Raw genomic sequence first — 26,128 nt, 5'->3', positions numbered from 1 at the left:
TTTAATATTTTCCTAGTCTAGGCATATTATTTTGAATTACATATTTTTAGTTGCTATCTTCGCGCAAATGCATATTTTAAGGCACATTTTCATAACGGTAGTGTTGACCAATCGCGAGATCGCATCGATATCTCCACTTCTCAATGCTTTGCCCGTCTTCGTACGTATATATACGCTATAATATATATATAATACTTAAAATAAATTATCTTCAATGCGTAAATGAAACAAAAAATACTGTGTGTTGTTTGAACTCGCCACTTGATAGAAATTCATTATTATATGCGCCCCGCACCAACTTTTTTATGTGGGTAATAATATACTTACCTCTTTAGTTATCCGAGAAAGTCTATCTATCTATCAAGCTACACATTTATATAATTATAATAGGTAAAAATAGGTAGATTTCCGTTTTCAGGCCCTCCGACCTCCGACCTCCGCACATTGCAGTAGACATGCGTCGTTCATGTACGACTGAATTTCATGTGAGTCAGTGGCTGCCCGTGAAACAGTCGTACAGTCCTACAAACTTATCTAAAGAACGGTCAAAATGAAACTACGAACTACCACATGGAAGCCATTTTGAAAACGTCATTCGAATGTCAGATTCTGTCCAGTTGCGAATCTTGATTGGGTAGTTTTCGACAGTGCCTCCCCTATCCATTATTTAGATAAGTTTGTGAATCTGTACGTCAGGTTTTATGTGAATGTGTCATGACTGAATCAGATGTCATAACTAATTACTCCGTTTCCACGTCTTTAGTGAACGCTAAGCTAGGAGAGAGACATTGGGTAGGTACTTTTTGAATTCTGTGAAGGCAGGAGCGAGTCAAACGGTACGTCATACTGAACGATGTGAAAACAGAAGTCCGTGTGATCTCCGCGAATGTGTTCGATGAGACTTTTGGTTATTCGTGTTTCGAATGATCTACCAAGACATAATAATTTATTTATGTCAAACTTTAAGCGACTGGTTTCCGATCTGCAATGCTTGTTATATTATCAGCTTTATATTTTTCTGCGAATAATAATAATTGTCGTTAGCTATTTGCCCAACTCGCTCTGGATCAAACACATATTATTATGTATTCACAAGACAACATAGGTTTTTTGCCATACGAAGGATTTGAACCCGCATTCACGCCATCATACCCTCTATTTATTTTTATTATGAATTACACATGTGGTTATTTGCCAAAATGATTTCATTTTGAGGTAAGTAGGTACCTACTTTTGTATTGTGACATAATTAACCAAACTGACATAATTATCATAATTCTTGGCACCGCAACTCCTGATAAATCTTGGCAATCTCAAGCACCATTTCCAGGATTCATGATCTTCCACTGGCAAGCGTTATCAAATGACATGTGTCAAATTAATTTCAACGAAAATAAACTTAACTCATATTCTTTTAAAAAGTGAAAGTGCGGTTAAAGCGTACTTAGTAATTGTGGCAGACAGTCACATTAATTTTTGGCAACAAAAAAATTGGCACCCGACTGCGTGAAAATAACATTAATAGTATAATGACAACATGCCCGCTTTGAAAACTGAGCAAAGATACCTCTCAAAAATTTTATTTGCATATCAAGTGTATTTATGAACAGATAACTGCAGGTCTTATTTTTAATTGCAAAATAAACTTCATCTGACGTGATAAGCATTTAAATTACAGTCTTTACGATAACGGCTTTTCTGAGAAGATTTGTGATGATTTTATTCAACTATTCTATTAAAAAAACCAGGTCTCTAAAATGTATAAATTTACAGCCAGGTTTCCAAAAATTGGTTTTTGAAATAAGCTGTAAATTATTCTAATGTGTACATATCTCACACTTATTTAATATTTTGTTGGCTGCGTCAATGGAAGCTATAGTTAATTTACCTGTTATGAGTGAATGAAAACTGAACTAGCGAATACTCATTAAACTTTAATTACGATCATACAAATATATGCAATTAATGCAAGTCGATTTCTTTGCGTGTATTTGTATAACTAGTAACATTTAGGTATTTAGTTTGGAGGGCAATGCATCCGATACGAGCCGGAGTAACTAGGACCAAAACTCCTTAACTTGATGCTAAATAAAAGGAAAATATTGCCGAGTGAGAAAAATGCCTTTAGGGCCCACATGCTCAGCGTAGCAAAATGGAGCTTTTATGGTATTTTCAGAGCATAACCCTGGACATTCCTTAAACGTTGTAGATAATCTATTTATATAATTTTGAAGCCTTATTATCCTTTATATTTATTTTAAACATTTGATGACTGCATAAAGTATTTTTATTACATAAAATAGTATTCTTTTAAACCTCTCGCTCTAATGTTTTATGATGTTTTTATTCGTATGATGTTTATCACATTTCAATGGTGAAAGACATAGCTGATAATCAGTATCTTTAGAATTATCTTCAAATGTGTTAATCGTGCCCATTTTTGAATAATAAAATGCGTAATACTTGTCAAATTTGGGATCAAAAAGATTTTAAAAATTATTAAATCTAAAAAATCTTAACACCACTGCACATGGACGTACTTAAATATGACTATATTCTAAAACATTAAAGCGAGAGGTTTAAAAGAATACTATTTTATGTAATACAAATACTTAATGTGGTAATCAAATGTTTAAAATAAATATAAAGGATAATAAGGCATCAAAATTATATAAATAGATTATCTACAACGTTTAAGGTATGTCCAGGATCATGCTTTGAAAATAGAACAAAAGCTCCATTTTGACCTACGCTGAGCATGTCCCCCCTTGTACTGATTCGGCCAGGGTCTATGCATATAAAACCGCCTTGCAAAAACCCTAGAAAATTCTTTGTAGTACCTACAAGGCGGTGTTTTAATTAATTAATTATAGAAAATTTAATATTTTCTATGAATTTTGGATTCCCATCGATTTCATCATTCATCGATGTTGCATGTGGGTGTAATAGTACCTAATATCATAGTTTTTCATAATATTATTATTTTGGACAATTTGGTAGATATTCAAATTACGTAAGTAGATATTTACTTAATTTCCCTGATAATTATGGATCGATCGACATAACATGTTTTCCTTACTGTGTAATGAAACGGACTAATGAAAATGTTTTATTGATTGTTTCCTGACAATTCAAGGCCACATGGTTATTTTTCTCCATGTTTTATACACAGACTGAATGAAAAAGAAGCCTCACACTGGCAACCGGAAATTGCAAAAACTTCGAAACTTTTTCCCATTAATGTAAATTTGCATACTTTCTGTTGGACTACTGAGAATCTTAAATAAATAATAGTTTTTTTTTTCAAATTAATGTTCTATTCTTCTATCCACGCACATTACCAGTACATACCAAATAGTCTGTTAAGTCGAATCCATATTAATTAAATTTGTTACCGCACACCGCTCAGTTGCGGGTCCTATTGTATTTGTCTGTTACCTGGTAACAGAACATGTTGACGGTATCCTGATACCTCATAACATGACTTGTTACCCAGCTCGGCTGCTTCAGTAATATGTCGATAAAATCACATACTCCAAAAAAAGTAACGCGTTACCCGGTGACAGGTTTGCACAAATTAGACAATATATTGTTACTCGTTACCGCAGACAATGAATGCAGTGTGATAATATGTCAGCCAGCAGGATAGATATGGTCTGGAAAACTGAAACGCGATTGAGTCATGGCCTTAAATGTGGGTCAGAGCAGCTGTGAGTTTTGTGATGTTATCCAACCTCATTACCACACAGTAAAGTAACAGTGCCTATCGTGATAAACTAACAAATTGCCCTTAGCCGGCTCTCACATCTAAACTTGCCTCGTCCGCCGCACAGCCATAAATCAAACCTTCCAAGATCGGCCATCCGGTGTTGCATAAGATTACCTAGCTAGATCGTATAATCGTATAGAAACGTATAGATTTTTAGATGTGGCGATCGGCGAGCCGGTATAGGAATTACCAATTCGTAGGTCGAAGCCCGAGAAGCGTGCAACTTGTCGCCCTTGTCGATTGCAACAGCAGATGTTTTTTTTCAACCTAGACAGTCACATTCGACTAATCTACGGAGCTCCATTTGGCAACGTGTGTTTTGTGAACAACGATGACGTCACATCGACGTATTCGACACGTTGCAGGCGAGGTGAGTTTTGATGTCAAAGCCGGCTTAAAATGCATAACAGCTGATCTTACAGACGGAAAGTTTAATTTTAGTGATTGCCATCCAAATAATGAAGCAAAACAATATATTAAGTTGATTTTAAGTGGAATACAAATTCCACAAAGTGCCTATAGTCAGGGTACTGATAGGATAATCCAGTAATGCCTATATTTTACTATGGGTCTAGTGATGCCAACCGTACTATAATTATAGTACAATACTATAATTTCGATTTCGCGAAAAATGTAAAATACTATAATTTTACACCAAATATACCAACATACTATAATTTTAAGGGATTCAAGACGAAAAATGTTCCTGTACTATATATTTTTCAGAAATACAATAATTTTTACGCCTTTGTACTATAATCAGCATATAAAAATATGGCAACACTGTATGGGTCCCAAAATCATTTATCTATTTGGCAACCGACTGTCTTCATACGACATTGTAGTACCTACCTAATCTTATTTTTATGATGTCTCTTATCAATATTATACATTAGTAAGTTTTTACGATGCTATAAAACTTTTCCTCCTATTTGGCTAAGCAGGTAACTTTTTCATTAGAATGTTTACAAAAAAATAATGCTAACATATGGTAGGTGACCATCCATTTAAGGTACCTGCCTCAAATCACATTATTAATTTATAAAAAAAAAAATCCAATCAGATTTATAAGCACTATAAAAGGGACCGCAGTTTTTTCAAAAAAATATGTCAATCTTGGTATTCGTAACCAAACAGATTGCGAAGTAGTATTTTTTACCCAGTAAGTGGGCAAGTGATTAATTGCAACATTTGATCTTATTACTGAACAACAAATCGAATTCATATTTCATTTTTTTTTATTAACCACTGTTGAACTAAACATCCATCCCCTCTTATTGTAATAAAAAAACGGGTTATAATAATATTATGTAAAAGCAGTGTAGGACCCTTCTGAGATTTAATATAAATTAGTATATTTTTCGAGCTATTGTAACATTGTAAGAACATATTACTAATAATAAAATTATTATACGTGTCTGCAACTTAAGCATACCTTTTCTATATGATAATTATTATGCCATAAGAATGTTGCTGACAATTTACAACATTACAGAAGAAAACTTTGAATATAAAATGATAATGTTTTTTCAGTCTCTTTTATTGTGTTAACTGTCAATTATTGTGGCTGACATGAAACTATGTCTAATAATTATGAATACAATATTTGTACCGATCAGTTGAATGAATAAATAAGCTAACAAATGATGTTTAGATGCCTTCATACTATCGACTATCGAGGTAAATTATGCTCCACCTTGGAGCAGGCATGTAGATTTAGCTTAAACAATAAGTATGTACTAATATCCCTTCGGGGATTAGGCCGGAATTGGTTTCTGACAGTCTTATAACTAGAATTGGACTTCAATTCAAGATTAATCTAATGTTATATTATTATAATATGCTTGTAGGTATACATATTTAATTAGCTGTACGATTGTAATTTATCTTTAGGTCCTTGTATGTTCTGCAGTAAAATCAACAAGCACTTGGTACCGGAAGAGGAAGCCGATTAAATATTATCTATTGACGATTGACTAGGTATTTATCCAATATGGCGAAGGGTCGCATCTTACTTGGCTATCACAAAAAGGGTTCGCTATCAGGGCTTCATAGTATGATGCCGAGTGCCGAAAATTCAAGTGGATTTATTTAAAAATACAAAAAAATGCTAAAAATACACAGAATACTCTTTATTTTACACTGAACCCTGGAGTTCCGCGGAATATCATTTGTGGAATACTAATATTTAACATTGGCCTTAACCTTAGCGATCGGTTGGGGGTCCCGCCAAAGATCGTGGCCTAGGGGCCCGCTTCGGGAATGGGGCCCATGATTATGATAATAATTGATAATATTATTCATTTTGTATGATAATTGTAATCCTTATCACTAAAAAAATGACTTAGTTATTCACTTACCTATGCACTGTTGCAAAATGCAGTCTTGTCAACAGATGCATTGTTGTTGTTGACAATGATTCACAATGGAATCATACAATAAAGATTAAGATTTGACAAACGATATTGCTAATCTTTGCATATTAAATTATGGAAATATTAAATCCTCCTAAATAATACGAGGAAAAATGTTGAACGATGGTACGGATTATTCAACCAAACAAAAACAAGGTTACAGTTCCCACGGGAATCAAAAGGGGGCAACCATTTCGGTGTTTTTATAATATCGTATTACATTTTGATGCGGTTATGAACTGTATCAATATGTACCTACTTACATTTAAACTATTTTGTACACGGTGTCCAAAAACTAATAGAGGAGGCCAGATTTCTAAACAATTAGGTACGAGAAGATACGTACATAATAAATAGATTTGTACGTATATATACATATAAATATCTAAATGCTTTTATGAGATTCCAAATTATAGACACCTATATATTCTAATACTTATCATTACTTTCCCATTAGTAATAATTAATAAATAGCACATCAATAACCACATAACATCACATTTTTTTGCTTGTAAGTATAATATAATATTATCTTTATTGTTATTTTTCTTATTGTTTGTTTACTTATCGAACATACATAATTCCTCATGTATGTTCGAGACCTCAGATATAACTATTCCCTACTAGAAAAAATCTACGACTTGATCCCGTATCCACCTGATTCGCGCCAATGTGGTTTACCAATAAGCCACAGGCGTCCTATCTAATTACGACGAAATTAACTACCTAGTAGATTTTACGTAGGTACCTATTGAAATGCTTATCATATTGCGTTTTACTTATCGTTTACCCATCATCTACTTTTCCGAATTTCATCACTAGTGCATCCAATAACATGACCAGAAAGTTTTGTAAGTTGGAGCTTTGAAAAATCCTTAAGGATATGTTTTAATGTTTGCAATTTTTGTGATGTTTCATGTAAATATTATAAATAATGACTCATTGTAGGTATTACTTGTAGACTTGCTTTACGCCTGTAATACTAATATTTTATCTCTGTGCCACCCTGCTAAATAAATCTAGTGTAGAGCGCAATTCCATTGTGTACGATTGTGTACAGTCGTTGCGATGTTATGTGATTTTTCATTTACAAATATAATAAATTTCAATTTCACGGGTAATCTTGGGAATATCTGCACATTTAATAATAGTTAATAGATTTCGATAACAGTATGAAAACTTTGAAGATGATTACAAATTAACGTGCAATTCGGAATGATTTGCAGCCAGTGGCATTTCATCATTTCATCACCAGAATATACTAAGCATTGTTTCCATAATTTTATAGTTATTGAATTTTGAAATTGTAAGGAAAGCTAAAAAACGATTCTGACAATGATTTTGTGCAAAAAATGGGTGCGGAAAGCCAATTAGATTCGAGAAAAATTTGATAGGACGAACTAAAAAAATCTCGATTTTGGACGTTTTTTTTAGAAACACCGAGGGGGACGACTTTCATGATTGCTCAGTAATTAATAATTCTAACAGCGCTACTGCACCCTTTTTCAGTTTCACTTTCATATATTTAGATTAAGTGTTATAATAATTGATCTAAGGTTTTCTTCATTTTCATCTGTCAATGAATAAGTACGTCAACATATTCATCAGAATCTCCACTGCTTTGAGACGGTGATTTCCAATAAGGCATTGTGGCATAATGTTAAGATTTAATTTATTTCCATCACGTAGGTAGACTAAGCCCTTAGAAACGTCGATGGTAAACGCGGGTAAATAAAGGCATTTACATTTAGAAAGAATACAAAATGTTTGGCTACAGTCCAATTTTTTTGTGGATATCTTGTAGATGTAAATATATACCTACCTACCTACTTCACGTAGTATCACGTTTTGGCTTTGTAAATACATCAACTAGCTACCGGTGCCCGCAGTGTCAACATTGCTTTTTTCGTAACTGGACACCGACTGTCTTTTCTTCGTTGTGAAAATGATTGATCGCATACATTAGAGGTCATTTTACAAATTCAATGGTCAACTGCAATTGAATTCAACTAAAACTATCTCCAATAAAATTTTCGCCTTTAACTCTTTCATCGGTGGACTTTGGGCTTAAATAATTCGATATTCAGATAACTAATAATAATTATCTATTTGCTTAACATATTTTTTTTTCAAAAGACACGTTGAGTACATTATTATTTCAGGACGTTCACAACATGACATTTAGAATAAAAATTACAAGTAATCAGTTAGAGAAAAAACAAGGTAGAGAAAAAAAAACAAAGCAAAAATAGTTTTATACAAAATAAATCATCTACTAACTAGTTGACCTATGTACCTCTCGACACTTTATTAATTAATGTACCTACATGTTCTATTCATAGGACACTTTACATACTGATATTTTACAACGCTTTAGCTCCGCGCATTCTCAATTATCTCATCCATCACCCATACACCCATTATCCTATTCCACGTCTTAATCGGCGAGTCGCGATTTCGAATTATTATTCGTCTGAAAAACCAAAATTCAGTATTTTTGTTTCTACACTGGACTGTAGAACCTATAACAAACTCAGAAAATATTAATAGTTTATCTTCCTATTGTGTAGTAGGCAATTGAATCGTATTTTTTCACGATATTTTAGGCTAGTTACAGAGGCCATTCTCAAGAGGAAAAAGATACAGAACATGGCTATAATGCAAATATGTGGCCCCATAGCCTCAAACAATAATAATACTGTTATGTTCAGGGGCGGCTCTACCTTACGGGACCGAGGGGACGATCCCCACCCCCATCATTCTATAATCAATATTCAATTAAATATTCATGTATTCATGTTACATGTGCCTGCCACAATACATTGATTTTGTTAAGTATAAATTAATTATATATTTTATTTGTACCGTTTGTCCATCCTTGATTCTTGTTTTTTGGCGCAACCCTGTTAATGCTACTGCACTACTGTCTACCTACATAGTAGGTATATACAACGATACTGGCGGGGCACAGAACTTCTGAGAACAGATTTATGAGTACATAGTTCCCTGTGGCGGGGACTTGGGAAATGGACCCTTACAAATCAAAGCAATGCTTATATTATAACATGCTATATGCGATTGTCAGTTATGATTCTCAAAATTCTGTATCGCGTAACTGTGTAGAACATTAAGCACGTCATATGCACATTTAGCCCTACATGTATTGCTGCTGGTTCGGGGATGCGATTCAAAATATCCAGTCCTGCATAAATGTGAGTACCTAGGTAAGAGTTGGCGTAGGTACATATTATTATTATATTATCTTGTCGGTCGGGGCATGTCCTGTCACACACCGCTTTAGTTTGCCAGTCAGACAACAGTGATAAACGGTCATCTATCTATTAAATAAGTTTTAAATTATATTATTTGTTAATACAGACTCTTTATTAGTATTGTAAAGTACTATTTGTAGATAGTTTTCATTTCACGTTAGTAAAATAAATTTGATAAATAATATTACGTACTAGATATGATGAATGAGGTGGATTATTTATTGAAATATAAGTTTAGTACATTGACATAGAATCTACAGCAACAGCCACTACACAAAATAAATGACTTGCATACAAGTAATGTAATATACGTTTTGATTTATATTAATTAGGTATAATATGCATTAGATATTTCACGCCATCTGACCCCACTTACTAAAATATGCTAGAGCCGCCACTGGTTATGTTATCAATTTATTATATTGTTGTGAATGTGATTTTATAGCACGAAACAATATGGTAAAAATATTGTCTTAAAAATTAATTATTGAAATAGTGGTAGGTACATATACATTATACATGATTGAGTTGAACCACGCAAATAATTAATACAATGCAAGTAAGTATCTTTACTTTAGCTTTATCGCATAGTTATACGATTTGTCTATCTGCCTATCGATATTGAGACCAAAACTTCAATACCTAGGTATTTATTTTTTAATACTGTTTCATATTGGACACGCCTTTAACGTATAGTTTTAAATGAGATCAATTTCTCTGATGCTGGCAACTAATAACTAACAACGGTCTCACAAAATCTGATTGACGGGTCGCGGTGTGGCGTCTGCTCGTCGATCAACCGTACACTCATACCAGGGTTTGCTATCTCGGGCAGAACAGAATCCCGGGATTTCAGAAATAGGTTTCCCGAATATTAATTTATTAATTGAAAATATTGAAATATAAATAGTGTTTTTTTCAATAAAAAAAACAATATTTCACATTTAGTGACTTCTTTTAATTTTGATTTCAGGTGTAAACAATAATTATATTTCTGTAAATACATCAATATGAGATGAAATGAGATTTGATTAGGTACATGTTTTATTAATAATGTAAAATGAAATTTTGTACATTTTCTATTTTTTCCAAAGTAGCTTGATTTGGAAGAGCGCTGATGAGTAGGTATAACAAATATGTATTTTCAATAATTAGAATGATACATTCTTAAATCTAGTGAATTATTCGTTGAATAAAAGAAATACATAGTTAATTATAAATCATTAGCAAGTGCAAGTAAATTATATCATAAAAAATATTGGAGAAATCCACGACGTCGGTTAGTAATCGAAGTATCTACTTTGATTTAAGAAACAAAAATCGATTGCCAAAGTAGCTTGATTTGGAAGAGCGTTGATGAGTAAGTATTAAAATTGACCAATACTTAAAATTTGTCGCGTTAGTATGTCACTGCGTAGCATAGTGGTAATGCACGGATGGGGCGTAAACCCGGGAGATGCAGGGTTCGATTCCCCGCCGGGGTGGCTTACTTTTTTCAAAAAAAAAGATTTTTTCCATTGGTTATAATATATTCTCTCAGAAAGCGTTTTTCAAAAATTATGAATTTTTATATAAATATATATTATAGTATGTGTTAATCTTGCCGATTTTTTTAATAATAAAATGCCTAATTGTCAAATTTGGGATCACAGAGATTATCAATATAATTTTTTACCGTAAATATTTTACTAAAATTATCTCGTCATAAATTATACTAATGGTTTTATAAATGCGTTTAAAAATTAATAAATGTAAAAAATCTTAACACCACTGCACATTCATGTACTATATTCTAAAATATTAGAGCGAGAGGTTTAAAAGAATACTATTTTATGTAACAAAAATACTTTATGCAGTCATCAAATGCTTAAAATAATAATATAAAGGATAATAAGGCTTCAAAATTATATAAATAGATTATCTACAACGTTTAAGGAATGTCCAGGATCATGGTTTGAAAATGCAATAAAAGTTCCATTTTGACCTACGCTGAGTATGTCCCCCCTTAATATATATTTTTTACTGTATTCTAGCGAACATTCTATTCGTGTTGTAAATAATTCTTGGATCATTTTCCAAGTCAGTAAATCAATTGATATTGACTGGGCAATTTATCTGCAAAATATGACCTGTCAGTCTAGTTGATATCATTATTATCAAGCAGCAATTTTTTCAACAGTTTTATCATTTATTTATCTAATGTTTCTTAAATATCATTCTGGTAGGTAGTCATTAAAAACTTACATACCACTACAAAAAAACATATTATTTATGAATCGAGATTTAAATTGTAAGCATTGTTAATAATAAATTGTTGGTTTTATGTAACTCCGTGTTTTTTTTTCTAGAATAAAAGATTGTATGCTGTATTGTTTTTTTTAAAAGAGGTGTGTATATTTTAACGTTTTTTTAACGTAAAAATCATTAAACATATACCTACTTGCACAATGCACGCATAGATACTACCGATATTTCTTGAAGTACTCCATTGGACAACAGTGTTCCCATTATTTTACATGCCTTGGCGGGGAAAATGTTTTTTTTTTCATTTACACAACACGGATTAAAAATGAACTAAGTAACATCTAAACGTAATGCCGAACACTTTTAAAACTTCAAATAAATTGAATTTTAAAAACAAACATATTATTTTAAAGGTGGACAAAGGTTTTTACAAAACACTTCTTCGTTCACACGTGTTAGTAGAAGATTCGATAGACTTTGTTACAGTATGTATATTATCAGCTATGTGTATCCTAAATTAGTAAGTACCTATTTTTATACATTTTAAATGTCTAGGTTATTTTTAATGCCTTGTATTGAGTCTCCGCACATGCGGCGCTGGATTATGCCTAGTATCCACCTTGTCATATCGCGATGCGCCACTCTGATTCTGGAGCTCTATTTTACTGAAAGTCATTTTTAATATTTTTTTTAGGTTTTGATTATTGGATAAGTACCTAGTTAGAAATATTGAGGTCTTGCAACATTAATTGTATGGAGGAAAAACAATGTAATCCAGAATCTAGCTAGATCAAACAAAATAGGTAATAATAACCTGTTATTTTTTTTTACACTTTTAATTCCTCATATTAATATGTATTATGTTCAAGAACATTAAAAGCTCATCAGTATTGATTTACAATTAAATTTCGTCGCTTATCCGACCTTTATTTCCTTTATTTCACCATGATCATAGACATGGTCTAAGAAATTTCTCTTATTTTTTGTTTTTCATTTTTTTTAGATTCATCGTTTCGCAGATCATCTTCATCCCCGAATTACTCTGGATTAACCCCGAATTAATCGATGTTCTTCTGTACTTGACAGTCAAAACGATAATAGGTAATATAATATACATAATCTGCTATTTAATTTATAACACGTTATTAAAAATACGGTATGGTTTCAAAAATGTGTCCGAACTCCGTTTTCATAATATTATTATCTATGACTGATGCTTTCGCTGAATTAACACATTACACCACACCACATGCATTTTAAATAATTGCAGTAATAAAATTCAAGCAAAAACGATGCTATCTCTATTTTTAATGTGTTTAATCTCATCATCTGCATTGTTTTACACCTGTTTACTCATTGCATTGTCATTTTGATATAGCTTAAAAATAGAACAGATTAAATAAATTACACTCATAATAAATTCAAATCACTGTTTTTTATGAAGGTCAGTTGTTCTTATTGTCTTTGAACAAAAGCTCATCTGGTACCTCAAATATTATCTTACTGAATTTAAAATACCATAATAATAATTTTGACGTATTTACCCACGTGTTTATCAACATATGTTTTTTAGATAAATCTGTTGCATTTTTATCAGGCGCATGGTCATGGGTTCAATGGATTTAACTAATATTATAGGTAGGTACCTTCTTAGGTTTAATGCAGAAATGTTAATACGTAGGTACTTCACAGCCCCATAAGCAAGGAGACTGACAGGGCTCTAGCCTGGGGGACCGGCCATAGGAGGGGCCCGGCGTGGCGGGTCGACCAGCTAAGTGAGATTAACACTCATCACAAATTTACTCCAATAGTAAAAATAAATATACAAGTATTTTAATAATATTACTATACTTAGTCAAAGATTTTAAACAAAAACATTATAAGTAAGTATGCAATACGAAAGCGAAGCTATACAGATGGCTAAATACCTACTAAAAATAGTAACGCTGACCATTAAGCTATCCGCTAGCTTCTTCTTAGAATCGGATATGGTTAATATAATATATTATATTATATTGAACCAAGAAGACGATGGCACAGTAACGACTCACGAGATACTTAACCATGTTTTAATATTTTGAATATTTTACAATACTTACACAAGATTTGACAAGTTTTAAAAGGATACATGTCAGAATGTATCTATTTTAAATTGAAACGTATGGTCAATCGACAGTTTTAAATGGAAACAATTCGAAATGGATCTGTACAAAACTGGTTTTGTTTGAAAGTATGTAAAATTTCAATTTCAAGTATGGGTTTTTTGGCTCTCAAGGTCTAAATTATTTTTTTAATAATTGTATTATATTTATTTAAATTATATTATATAATATAAAATATAATAATTATATTATATTTAATAATAAATAAATATCTAAATTATTTTTTTTGAATTGTTTCTGTAAAAAACCGACAAGAGCTCATTTTTACGAGTTCATACCAATATCGCGAAATGTCGAATTTTTGACTTGTTACCGTTCAATACTGGGTCATCGAAGAGTTACCTGTATTCGATTACATATTGTCTTCAAATTGAATCGGGAGTCGAAGCGAGTTGACTTGTGTATTATATTGTCAACTTGGATGTGTCCAGTCTTATATGGTAGGTATTTCAATCGTTTTGGTTATCCCTAACCCATAAAAATTATTAGTTTTCGGAACTATGCCATACTTCAGAAAAACAAACAAAATCAGGGGTCACATTGCACGTCAGGAATGCTGCAGCCTGTCCATAATGGTTTTATTTGCCAATTAGTTATGTTGCATTGAGTTGGACTGCCTCCCTATAGGTACTCCTCAAATAACTTCTGCACATTATTGTTAACGTTGCTTTTGTGTAATCAAACAATGTCAGTCGCGTATTAAATTTATTGCCCGGCCATTATGCAAGGCGATACCACACGGGGACATGCGTTTTACCAGCGGGCCACGTGTTCTCGCGTATGCATTATGCACCTAATGTTGTTAACAGGCCCGTATTAAGAGTTCCCTAATTCCGATTGGACCATCATCCTAGTAGGTATATACATTAAACATAAATATATCGTTCCATCCAATATGGATATTGATTTCAAATTAAAAATTATATAAAATGTGTTTACCAAACTGCAGAAAGGTAAATACGAATTACAATCGATACAAAAGTGTATTTTTTTAATTATGATTAGGTGTATAAAATTAAAATTGGTGTTGTAATGTAATAGCATATTGCTTACGTGCCCGTTAAATTTTACGTATTTATTCGCCTAATCCCCTAATGGCTTTATACATATTGCAGTCAGCTTTTGTACCGACAACAGATGGCAATATAGCATTGATAAACCATTTAACCGAATCGTATTTTTGTATGCATGTGCATTTTTAGATACTTACTTACATTTTTTTCCTTGAGATGGATGTTCCAATTACATTTAAATAGATTAGGCATTAATTTATATCAAATGTTTTATAAAAATTACGTTGTCTAATAACGAGTACCTAACCTATCTACTTTTAGATAATTCAGAATTATTCCGGTATTTGAATTTGCATGTTATTATAAATATGATTTTGTGACATTCCCTAGCTAGGTAGATTACCAAAAATGTGCTGCGCCCATATAACGCGTTTCTTTTGGCACTGAACAAGCTAGATGACGTAATTCATTTTTGAATTTGATAATACAGATTGATAACTCTATCGTGACGCACGGCTGATTTGAGATTTAATATGTCGCGATATACTGGCAACATACAGTGTTGCCATCTTTTAAAAGTGGAATTATAGTACAGAGCCTCCAAAATTATAGTATTTGGGGAAAAAATATAGTACGCGTTGTCATCTGTTGAAAATGTTTAGGTTTTTTGTTTCTTAGAAAAAAAAATAACGGAAAATTTGAGAAACTCCGAGACTCCTTTTTATTTAGGTATCTCTTCCGACCAAAAATGCTTAACGAAGAAATCAAGAAATTTCATTTTAAACCAGTCAATGGATTATTTTACGTTTTTCGAGCATTTTTTTTCAAGTTCTCCAAATCTTCTTATATTGCGAAATTATAGTACTTTGCACCAATTTATCGAACGTAAATATCGAAATTTTTGTACTTTTTACATATTTTTTTCTGATATTCAAAATTATAGTAATTTGGGCGTACTATACCTGTTTTATATCGTACATAGTACGAGGACCAAAATTATAGTACAAATACTATAATTATAGTATGGTTGGCAAAACTGAAGATATATTCTTAGCAGTGTACAAGCTGGGTAACAATATTCATTTTTGAATGGGCATAAACAATGTCGCCTCGAGCGGCGAGGCGGTCGACATCACAGGGTGCTTGAGGCGCAACACGCGCGTACTCGAGAGTCTGGCGATCGCGCGAGAGATGATACGCTCAATGAGGTCACCAGTACCTAGAATGCGCGCGAGATATTACGCGCAAGTCAAATCGCGCCATCTTGACAAGGCCATAGGGTCATGTGCAAGGTCGCATCATATCAACCATGCGTCGCCTAGATCGGCCTTATTGCATCGCTGGTGGGTTAGGGAAGGTGGGTCACGACCAGTGGCGGCTGGTGGTTTCCAAAATTGCTTTCATTGGGGGTGCACTCAAAATTTTCTTACCTTATTTAAAAAGCATATCAATTCAGCGTTGTTTCTGTTTACACAGGTAGACATGTTAAGTCAGCCCTGATTCATGGTAAGTATTTCTGAAAGACGATTTAATTCTTTTAATGGTTGAAAAACACTTTTCAATTTCCACAGATGTCATCGGACCATCCTTTTTTTATTCTGACTCTCATTATTATTATTGATAAAGTCTATGTTTACCGACATCATTTTAAAACACATACACTTCACTGATTGAACTATAATTATAAGTATTAAGTATTATAAATCTTTTATTCAAAATTTATCATTTTAAAACACATACACTTCCCTGATTAAACAATAAGTATATATTGTTATGAATTTATTTTTATGAACAAAACTATCGAAATAACGTGACAAAACACCTAAAAAAGCCGACTATAACGACGACCGCAGAAATCATACTGAATTGTATGTAAGAAATAATATTTGAAGAAAATATTAAAAAAACAAAACTATCGATTGTTTTGAATAGGTAGGTACGTATTTTTCGACTCTCGACAAATCGTCAGTTTCTTCGTCTACAAAAAGCAATAAAACTCCAGCAAAATGCCTGCATTGTTAAAAATATGACATCATGTTATACATATTCACTCACTATGAGAAAGAACATGGTAACTGAGATTTTAATTTTTTTATAAATTATATTCAAATATTTGCAAATATAGAAGGAATAAAGGATCGATCCAAAATATTTATGTTGATAATCAATTTTTATTCAATATCAGCCTATTTTCAATGAATTTATATGAGATTTAAATAAAAAAAAATCTATTTTTTTATCAATCCTGCTAAATCTCAGTTACTACATTTTTCCGCGTAACTTTTGAGCTGCGTCCCTAATGGTCATAAAATTTTATGTATTCATGAGTTATTTATCGTTTTCACGTGTCGGCTTGAACTGTTATTACCCAATGTAATATGAACGGCAAATTAAGATCCATATTTGTGCGTTCCGACGAGCGCACGAATTCGGTGACTGTTTACTGAGTATATGCTTTTGGTATAAATTTACATGGATTAAATTGCGATAAACGAGTGATGACTTATGAATAGCATTGTTGCACATTGAGTGATGTTTAGGAAAAAGCAGTGCAGCGCACATGCATGGTGTTAGAGGAGCCGCCGCTGGTCACGACGTCGAACTTATACCTAATCAGATAATAATTATTTGAATAAATTATATTAATGGGAACATTTTGTATATTATCTACTCTTTGGTGTACATATTACATTATATTATATTATCAGCATTATCGAAAAAAACTAATTACGACCCTGACACTGAATCCGAACAGAGTCGGCAGTAAATCACTTGGTGCCAAATCCTAATGTTCTACAAACGAGATAACCTGAATAATTTGACATGGCTACCTGCATGCTTCGGGCAGTCATTAAAATAAAACACACAATGTGACATCGGTATACGTTATAGGCATATAATATTTTAAAAGCAACTGTAATTATTATAATTAGATTTTTCATGACTCAGTGAATACATATTCTGATAGGTATCGAATCTAGGCGGAGTCAACTGCTTTTCTATAATTGGATTGAATAGCAATTATTTGTTTAGTGAGTTTAGTCCTTCCATTTATATCGGATTAGAAAATTAAAGCAATAATATGTCATCCATTACGTACCTAAATCATTGAGCTTGAAATATTGGTTATACAGAGAAAATAAATTACCTATTTAATAATATTACCTACCTACACGGTACTATTGAAACTTTATCGACCATCAAATAACATTTATAGTTTATTGTAAGTAGGTATACCAATCACGTTTGCGGTGCTCTTCTGATTTCTATATTGGGTCACGTGGTGAGGTTTCAACTTGTTTACAAAACTGATAACGCCTGTACACGTGCATGGATTTACTGCCAGCAATAATAGTGCGTATATCGCGGCCATATCAAGAAAATGCACCTATTGTAAATATGTATTATCCTGCAGTTGGCAAGATTGCATGCATGAATCAAAAAAGTTCGGAAGCATAGTTTAGCTTAGCTAGAGTAAATCCATGCATGTGTAAAGTGGGTATGGAGTTAAGTACCTACATTTATATTTAGGTTGTTTATTATTTATGATCTTTCCCTAAGTGGATGTATTTAATTAATTTAATAACTTGATAAAATAATAACTGAACACGTGGATACGCCCACCAGGGTTTTTTTTAATTTAGCGTTTGTGTGTATAGAAGGGAATAAGTTAAAGAAAAAAACGCAAACACAGATGTCGTTAATGGGCGCGGAAGCTTAATTTTACGATTAACAACGTACATAGTTAACACATAGGTCATTATGTGCACAATGATTTATTTGAAACTCAGCACTTGTTCACATCAGCAACTATTGCTATAAAATTAAATGTAGCTTGGACAGTCCACAAGGTAAAAATTTGCGCACTTGAATCAAAATAGAATTCCATAAGAGATTTCCGATGAAAATTTTCCCCTAGATACTACATTTGCATATATTTTCCATCGGTAAGTATCCAAAAGCATGCTTATTTGTATAAAAATATTAAATGTCTTTGTAAACAGTTTTTATGAGTAAGTACAATGTTTTTTTGCTTGCGGTCAGATGGACGGCTCAATGAGGTCACATGTACCTGGAATGCGCGCGTGTCAAATCGCTCCGTCTGGACAAGGCCTTAGCAGCTTAGCCAATGTAACATGAGCGTATGAAAGTTGAAGTAAACGGCATTTCCATAAAAGTTACTGGGTAGGTACGACGGAAAATATAAAAGTAATGAATTCTAAAGAACCTGATCCCATAATGATCATTTGACATTCCGTTACATCATGTTGATGCAGTATTCTTGAGAAATGAAGACAATTAATAATTAAGAGCCCGATAGCTATTAGGTACCTACCTATGTAAGATTACTGTAATATTAACCCAAAAAATCACCCAGTGGCGCACCCAGGATTTAATATTGGGGGGGCCCAAGGACGAGAATGTAAATTAGTTCTATAGGCTCTTATTCTTCAAAGCCTAATTTCTCGTTTATCGGTCTTTTGTCTATTGCACTCGGTGTACCTACACTATGGTCCCCACATCCTGAAACGGGCCCTCAGGTTAGGATATTTGGGGGCCTCCCTACCTACCGCTAAGATTAAAGGCAGTGTTAAACACTGCATTAACGTTGTGTTTTAGTACAAATTAAGGGTACTTATACAGTGAATTATTGGCGATTTTTAATACATCTACTTTAATAATGGAGCTGTCGAGTATCGACACTTAACCCTTATCATACCGGACCCGGAAATTTCCGTGATTAATGTTTATTCCTTTTAATACCGGACCCGGAAATTTCCGGTTTTTTTCCTGGCCGTAATTAATTTAATATTTTCAGCTATCTATAGAATTTTTCGAAAAATTTTGTTTTCTGAAAAATTCGGAAAATTCCGAATCGGAGATATTGGAGACAGTTGGCGAAAGTTGAAGACAGCTGGCGAGAGTTGGGGACAGTTGGCAAGAGTTGGAGACAGTTGACGTGAGTTGGAGACAGTTGAAAACAGTTTTAGACAATTGGAGACAGTTGAAGACAGTTGGCAAGAGTTGGAGACAGTTGACGTGAGTTGGAGACAGTTGAAGACAGTTGGAAACATTTAGAGACAGTTGGTGAGAGTTGGAGACAGTTGACAAGAGTTGGAGACAGTTGACGTGAGTTGGAGACAGTTGAAGACAGTTGGAAACATTTAGAGACAGTTGGTGAGAGTTGGAGACAGTTGACGAGAGTTGAAGACAGCTGGAGACAGTTTTAGACAATTGGAGACAGTTGAAGACAGTTGGAAACATTTGGAGATAGTTGGCGAGAGTTGGGGACAGTTGAAGACAGTTGCAGATAGTTGGAGACAGTTGGCGAGAGTTGGGGACAGTCGGAGACAGTTGGCAAGAGTTGGAGACAGTTGACGAGAGTTGGAGACAGTTGGAGACAGTTTTAGACAATTGCAGACAGTTGAAGACAGTTTGAAACATTTGGAGATAGTTGGTGAGAGTTGGAGACAGTTGACGAGAGTTGAAGACAGCTGGAGACAGTTTTAGACAATTGGAGACAGTTGAAGAGAGTTGGAAACATTTGGAGATAGTTGGCGAGAGTTGACGAGAGTTGGAGACAGTTGAAGATAGTTGAAAACAGTTTTAGACAGTTGGAGATAGATGGCGAGAGTTGGAGACAGTTGGAGACATTTGAAGACAGTTGAAAACATTTGGATACAGTTGGCGAGAGTTGGGGACAGTTGGAGACAGGTGACGAAAGTTGGAGAGAGTTGAAGACAGTTGGAGACAGTTGACGAGAGGTTTTCTATTTATTTTTTGCCGGTATTGAAAAGGTTAATAATCAAAAAATATATTGCACAATTATATAAGTAATTGAAAATGTTCATGGCCACGAAGTATAATAGCGCCGCAGGCGATTTTTTTACTATTAAAGCTAATTTATGGTGTGTGTTTATCTCATTTATCTGGTCAACCCGACACGCCAGGCCCCCCACAGTCCGGGCCCCCAGGCTAGAGCCCTGTCAGCCCTTCCCAGCCATGACCTACAACACTCCGGAATTCGGGTGGACACCGAGAATTTTTTGACAGTTCCCTTAGGGATTGGGTTTCTAAAAAAACCTGACATTAGTGTTTCGAAATTTTTGTGTTAGAAATTAAAATCTAAGAAATTTTTCTAAAAAGGGTGCTGGAGAATTAATACAAATCATTTTTTGCCGTGTTTTTATTTGTCTTAGCCCAAAGGTATAGTTTATTGGCTTTAAATCTCAATGTTTAAAATCATTCTGATAATTTTCATTTTTGGGGGGTGCCAGGGGCCCTTGCCCCCCCCCCCTGGGTGCGCCACTGAAATCACCAATCAAGCATCATAGTTTGAGCTTTTTTTTTAAAAGCTTCTTAGTAAGTAGGAATTTAATCTAGTGATTTTAGGGGTGCCGGACGAAATCCCGAAAATTAAAAAAATACAAACATCAATATTTGCGCAATCTTAAATTGCGCAATTTTCGCAAGAGAGACAAAAAACCCATTTTTTGTGGAAATATAAAAAAAAAAATTCAAACCTAAATAATTGCGCAATCTTGAATTGCGCAATTGTTGTACGAGAGACAAAATCCATGTGTTCTAGAAAATTGTTTCTCCTGTAAAAACCCATTGAAATGCAAAACCCATTTTCCGCTGTAAATGGGGTTTTGTCTTGCGAAAATTGCGCAATTCAATATTGCGCAATTATTGGTGTTTATATTTTTCGTTTTTTATATTTCCAGAAAAAATGGGCTTATGTTTGTATTTTTTTATATTTCGGGATTTCGGCCTTCGGGATTTCGATCCAAACCCGATTTTAGGAAGCGCTATATTTGGCGTGTAATGAATTGACTACATTTTTGTACATTTATAATGCAGGTGTCATATGAAAGTAGTTACTATACGCAATTCCTAAAATAACAGTCGACTAATATGAAAACACTTTACCTCTCAGATATAAAAACAATAATAATAATTCTCCATAGGACATTACTCACTTTAGTTACTCATTGTAAGAATGCAAATTAGTTTGCTTTTTTGTATTGTGTAATGGACTGTGTCATTTTAGGCATTATTTGAATACTGACACTTTTTATTTGAAAAGTAAGGTAGGTACGTATATTAATGTTACTCGTGTAACTTCTTTATTAACAGAAGTCAGAAATAGCAATTTTGAATACAAAGTGTCTTTGCTCATTGTGTAGGTAGCTGATTGTATACAAACAACTAAAATAACAAATAATGCTACATTGTTGTTACGTCATCGTCATGTATATCGACCCTTAATCGGCAGAACAACGTAAGCGACACTTTTTGGTAAATTGCGTTTTAAATGGAGAACTGTTCAATATCACCTAGCGCATAAGTGACAAAAATATTAGAGCCCGATCTCAATCGCGTGACATTTTTTTAGGGTCTGTGCCTTTTAGCGTTTTAACTTGTATCGCATTATAAAGTAGAGCAAAACAACGTAACCGACGTTATTTGATAGTGTAAGCTACGGTACGGTTTATTCGGTGGTCCGTCTGGTAGTGAGTTGTGCGAAAACCGATTTGGGAGCAAAGCTCGCGCCGTCCAGTAAAACTGGCTGAGATAAAATAAACCTGGTAATAGAGTTTATTAAACAATAATTACCCGCCGTTACATCTCACTACTGTCGGAATAATCTACGAAGAATAGTATCTTCCTATAGATTTTTGAAATGTTAAAAATGTATAAGTATAAAATTTATACTGAAAATTTGGATTCTTTGAATGAATCCACTAATGTCGTGATTCGGAATGTTTTCAGAAACGTATTTAATAGAAAGTAAGTTCAACTTGGTTAAAGTAACAAATTTAATATGTCTGAGGAGAGACTTCGGCTAATTGAAACGGATACTTACAAATGTCCCCTTACCGTAAAGGATAAATGCAAGGAGATGTTCTTTAATGATCTGGCCAAAAGTAAAAATCACAATGACATTTTGTGCGCAAGTTTTGACCTCGAGAAGGTGCTAAACACTCCCTAGTCGAAATACGCATACTATAATGAAAGTATCTACGAAAGTGGAACAAATAATGGATACTGCTTTTTATGGGGTGAAACTGATGGTAAACGTGGCAGTAATGAGATCTCAGCAATCATGCACAAATCTTTGGACAGGACTGATAAAGTGATAAATATTATCAAACTTAGGGTAGGTTTGTATTATAGAATTAGCACTTATTATAACAATTACAATACGTTGATTATAATTGTTGCAATAAGTACTAACACTTTTATATAAACCTACCCTAAGTTTGATAATATCTATCACTTTAGCGGTCGATAAGTATAGAATAGACCCACTGGTCGTACTACGATGCCGGTCGATTCCATTCATGCGACAATTGAGTCATTTATATAGTAGTTTGGGCACTATCAAAATGACCCACCATCATTTCCAACGCTAGGTCATCATGTCATATGCAGAATTCCGTGACTGGAAATCTTTCGCTGCTACTTGCATTCCTTCAAAGTTCAAAATTAAATTTGGTGAATTATGAAAGGCATAATTTAAAAAACTTACCAAATATTGTACCTACTCTGGTGACAGTAGGACTAAACTGTTAGACCTAGAAAACGTCATCAGATCCCGATCAAGTGCTGTGATGCTTTAAGCGCAGCCACCCTTGCTGTATAGTGCTAAATCACCAATATCGGAAATCCAGTATAACGAGTAACAGTATAAAAGTCTCTGTGTTAAATGTAATATCCCTCAGAGATGACGGATGAGTTTATGAAACTGCCACATGGATTATCAGTGGAAGATACTTTACACCGGAATCCGATCAGGAAGATGTGAATGAGGATAATACAGCGATTACTGCTTAAAAAATGTGGGACAATAATTTTTTTGTAAAACTGAATAGTTGATTACAATTTTATTTTATCATAATTAGTAGGTCCCCATATTTAATTATGTACGAGTAGATACGTACCTATTTCATTTTGAAAAATAACAATACCTGATAATATTAATAATATAAGCGAAACCTTAAAAATACCAATCATTTATTTTTATTTTACCTATATGTGATTAAGTATCTACAAGCAAAAATATTAATTTAAAAAGTCAAAGTATTTTTAATTTATTTAACAACGTCCCCTTTCGTAAAATAAATGGGTGCTTATGTTATTTATTTTAATACTTAATTAGTAATGCCCTGTGATGATAATTAGCATGAAATTTATAAATAAAAACGACTACGCCAAATAGCGTAAGCGACATGCCTGGAAAAAATATCGTGTCATAGACATATGCAAAACAGCGTTACCGCCACTATCTCTAAAACTAAAAGCACTAATGCAATTGTTTTATAATTTCCGTATAGGCAGTAACCAATTATTATTAACCACATTAACAGAATTCATTTTTGGAACTAATTACGGAAATAATTAAAAAAAAACCTTCTCCTGTAAAATTTATGAATTGTCGCTTACGTTGTTCTGCCGATTAAGGGTCGATATGGTGGCTTTAAAATAAGATAGGTATGCTGAAAAAAAAACATACGGCGCCAATATTCTGTGTCGCGTTTCAACAACCACCTTGTATTAATTCGACACGTTTGGACTCCAAATTAAGTATTTATCAGTATGACCTAATCAAGACTGTCCAATCCTCAGTTGGGCCGATCGGTTATTGCGAGCAATTTTCTTCTCACGTACATGTGTACGGCATCGAACCCGACTACCAAGAGTCCAGTGATGGCGAACCTATGGCACGCGAGATGATTTTGCATGGCACGCGTTTGAAGAGAAAAAAATACCTATAATAATAATAAATTACAGATCGCATTGTATAAAAAATAACAGGTAAACTTAATATTCTTCAAGAATAAGCATTACATTTAATGTACATATGTAATCGAACAGGTCAGTCCTTAGATGCGTCACATATAATATTATCGCACTAACCTCATCAGGCGGCGGTGGATGCCGCGCCGCGAACCTCGAATTTTAGCGAAAGAATGCCTCATCTGATCGGAGAAATTCTGGTGTCAATTTGTGCGTAAAGAACCAAACTAATGAATAAATTAACAAACAATTTCATTTCTACACACAAAAAAATGACCCACAATGAAAATAAGAAACAAAAACTTAGGCAGTAGTAATTCTGGCAGACAGTTTCAAAATTGGTGGACCGAATGGCGTAATTGAAAATATTAATAAAGCTATATGTGTCCTATGTTCTGTGAGTGGTGTAGAACAAGATCATTTTTAATAGAATTTTTTAAAAACTATTTTTTCCCATGAAAAACTGCTCGGCACGTCACAGTCGAAAAATAATATTTGAGAAATTTTGGCACGCATACGTAAAAGGGTTCGCCAACCCTGACCTAGACATTGATTATCTTCGAATGCAATGCAGTCACCTGTTCGCAATAGATGCAAGATTTTCGACTGAATATTTCGTTTAAGGCTATACTTCAGTTGAGGCATGGTCTAAAAAGATCGTGTCTAGGCGATGCGCGGATTGTGCAAATGACGCGTGCCGAACGAATTATAATTGTCATAAAAATCCAACATGCGTCCAATTAATGTTATGTTTATTGTTATATTACTAATAATAATAGTATATTCATTGACATGTTTTCTTTTTTAAGTACATGCGTAAAGTTTTTTAATCATCTTTGCACAATTTAAGAATGTTTTCATCCGACGCCATGACAAAACAAATCGACGTGCGCACACCTCGACTGTCGGTCTCCGATTGGCGACTGGTGAGAAATTTCGTCGCACCTACTGTTGAAAATTATTTGCCGTTTCACTGAAATACGCTCTTTGTATGACCATTTTACAACAATAATCATTTTCTGTTTACCATATTGCATTCGAAGAATAAGCAACAACTAGCACAACTTCGTATCACGCCCTAAGTATTTTCAGTCATGGAACGGCTAACCAGGAACTTGGTAAGTTCTCCCTTGGAAACCGTCGACTTGCAATAATTGTCTATTGAAGCAGAGATGACATTTAAATTAGATTTAGTGGTATTATAGGTCTTGTTAGTAATGTATCATACAACACATTTCTTAGATATCGGTGTCATGAAAGGATGATAAAAAATACGGTAAGTATAAAAAATGGGGCGGCATTTTGGCGATGCCTAGGGGCGGCATTTTGTCTTGGAACGTCACTGATTACAGTACAAGGGCGGATTAGTGTCTTGAGATCGACTCGGAATATTTATAGCAAATCGGCCCAAAAGTATTCATAGTAATATAACACTTGTAAATCTTTAACA

The 26,128-nt window shown here is 33.7% G+C and overlaps 1 protein-coding gene across 6 annotated transcripts in view; it reads left to right on the top strand.

Moving 5' to 3' along the window:
* Positions 1-26,128, top strand: part of LOC147068591 (uncharacterized) — a 147,121-nt gene that overhangs the window by 41,886 nt on the left and 79,107 nt on the right. For 3 of the 6 annotated variants that reach the window (XM_085953208.1, XM_085953210.1, XM_085953211.1), the window contains one exon: positions 12,703-12,800. The exons of the other annotated variants lie outside the window; for them this stretch is intronic. The gene's annotated coding sequence lies outside the window, so the exon portion shown is untranslated. The remainder of the gene's footprint in view (positions 1-12,702; positions 12,801-26,128) is intronic. 6 annotated transcript variants of the gene reach the window in all.

The sequence above is a fragment of the Rhyacophila brunnea genome, unplaced genomic scaffold, assembly GCF_057557595.1.
Source record: "Rhyacophila brunnea isolate RB1 unplaced genomic scaffold, BYU_Rbru_1.0 scaffold_3, whole genome shotgun sequence".
NCBI lineage: Eukaryota > Metazoa > Arthropoda > Insecta > Trichoptera > Rhyacophilidae > Rhyacophila > Rhyacophila brunnea.
The sequence above is the reverse complement of the archived record's forward strand: the minus strand, read 5'-3'. Positions and strand labels throughout refer to the sequence as shown.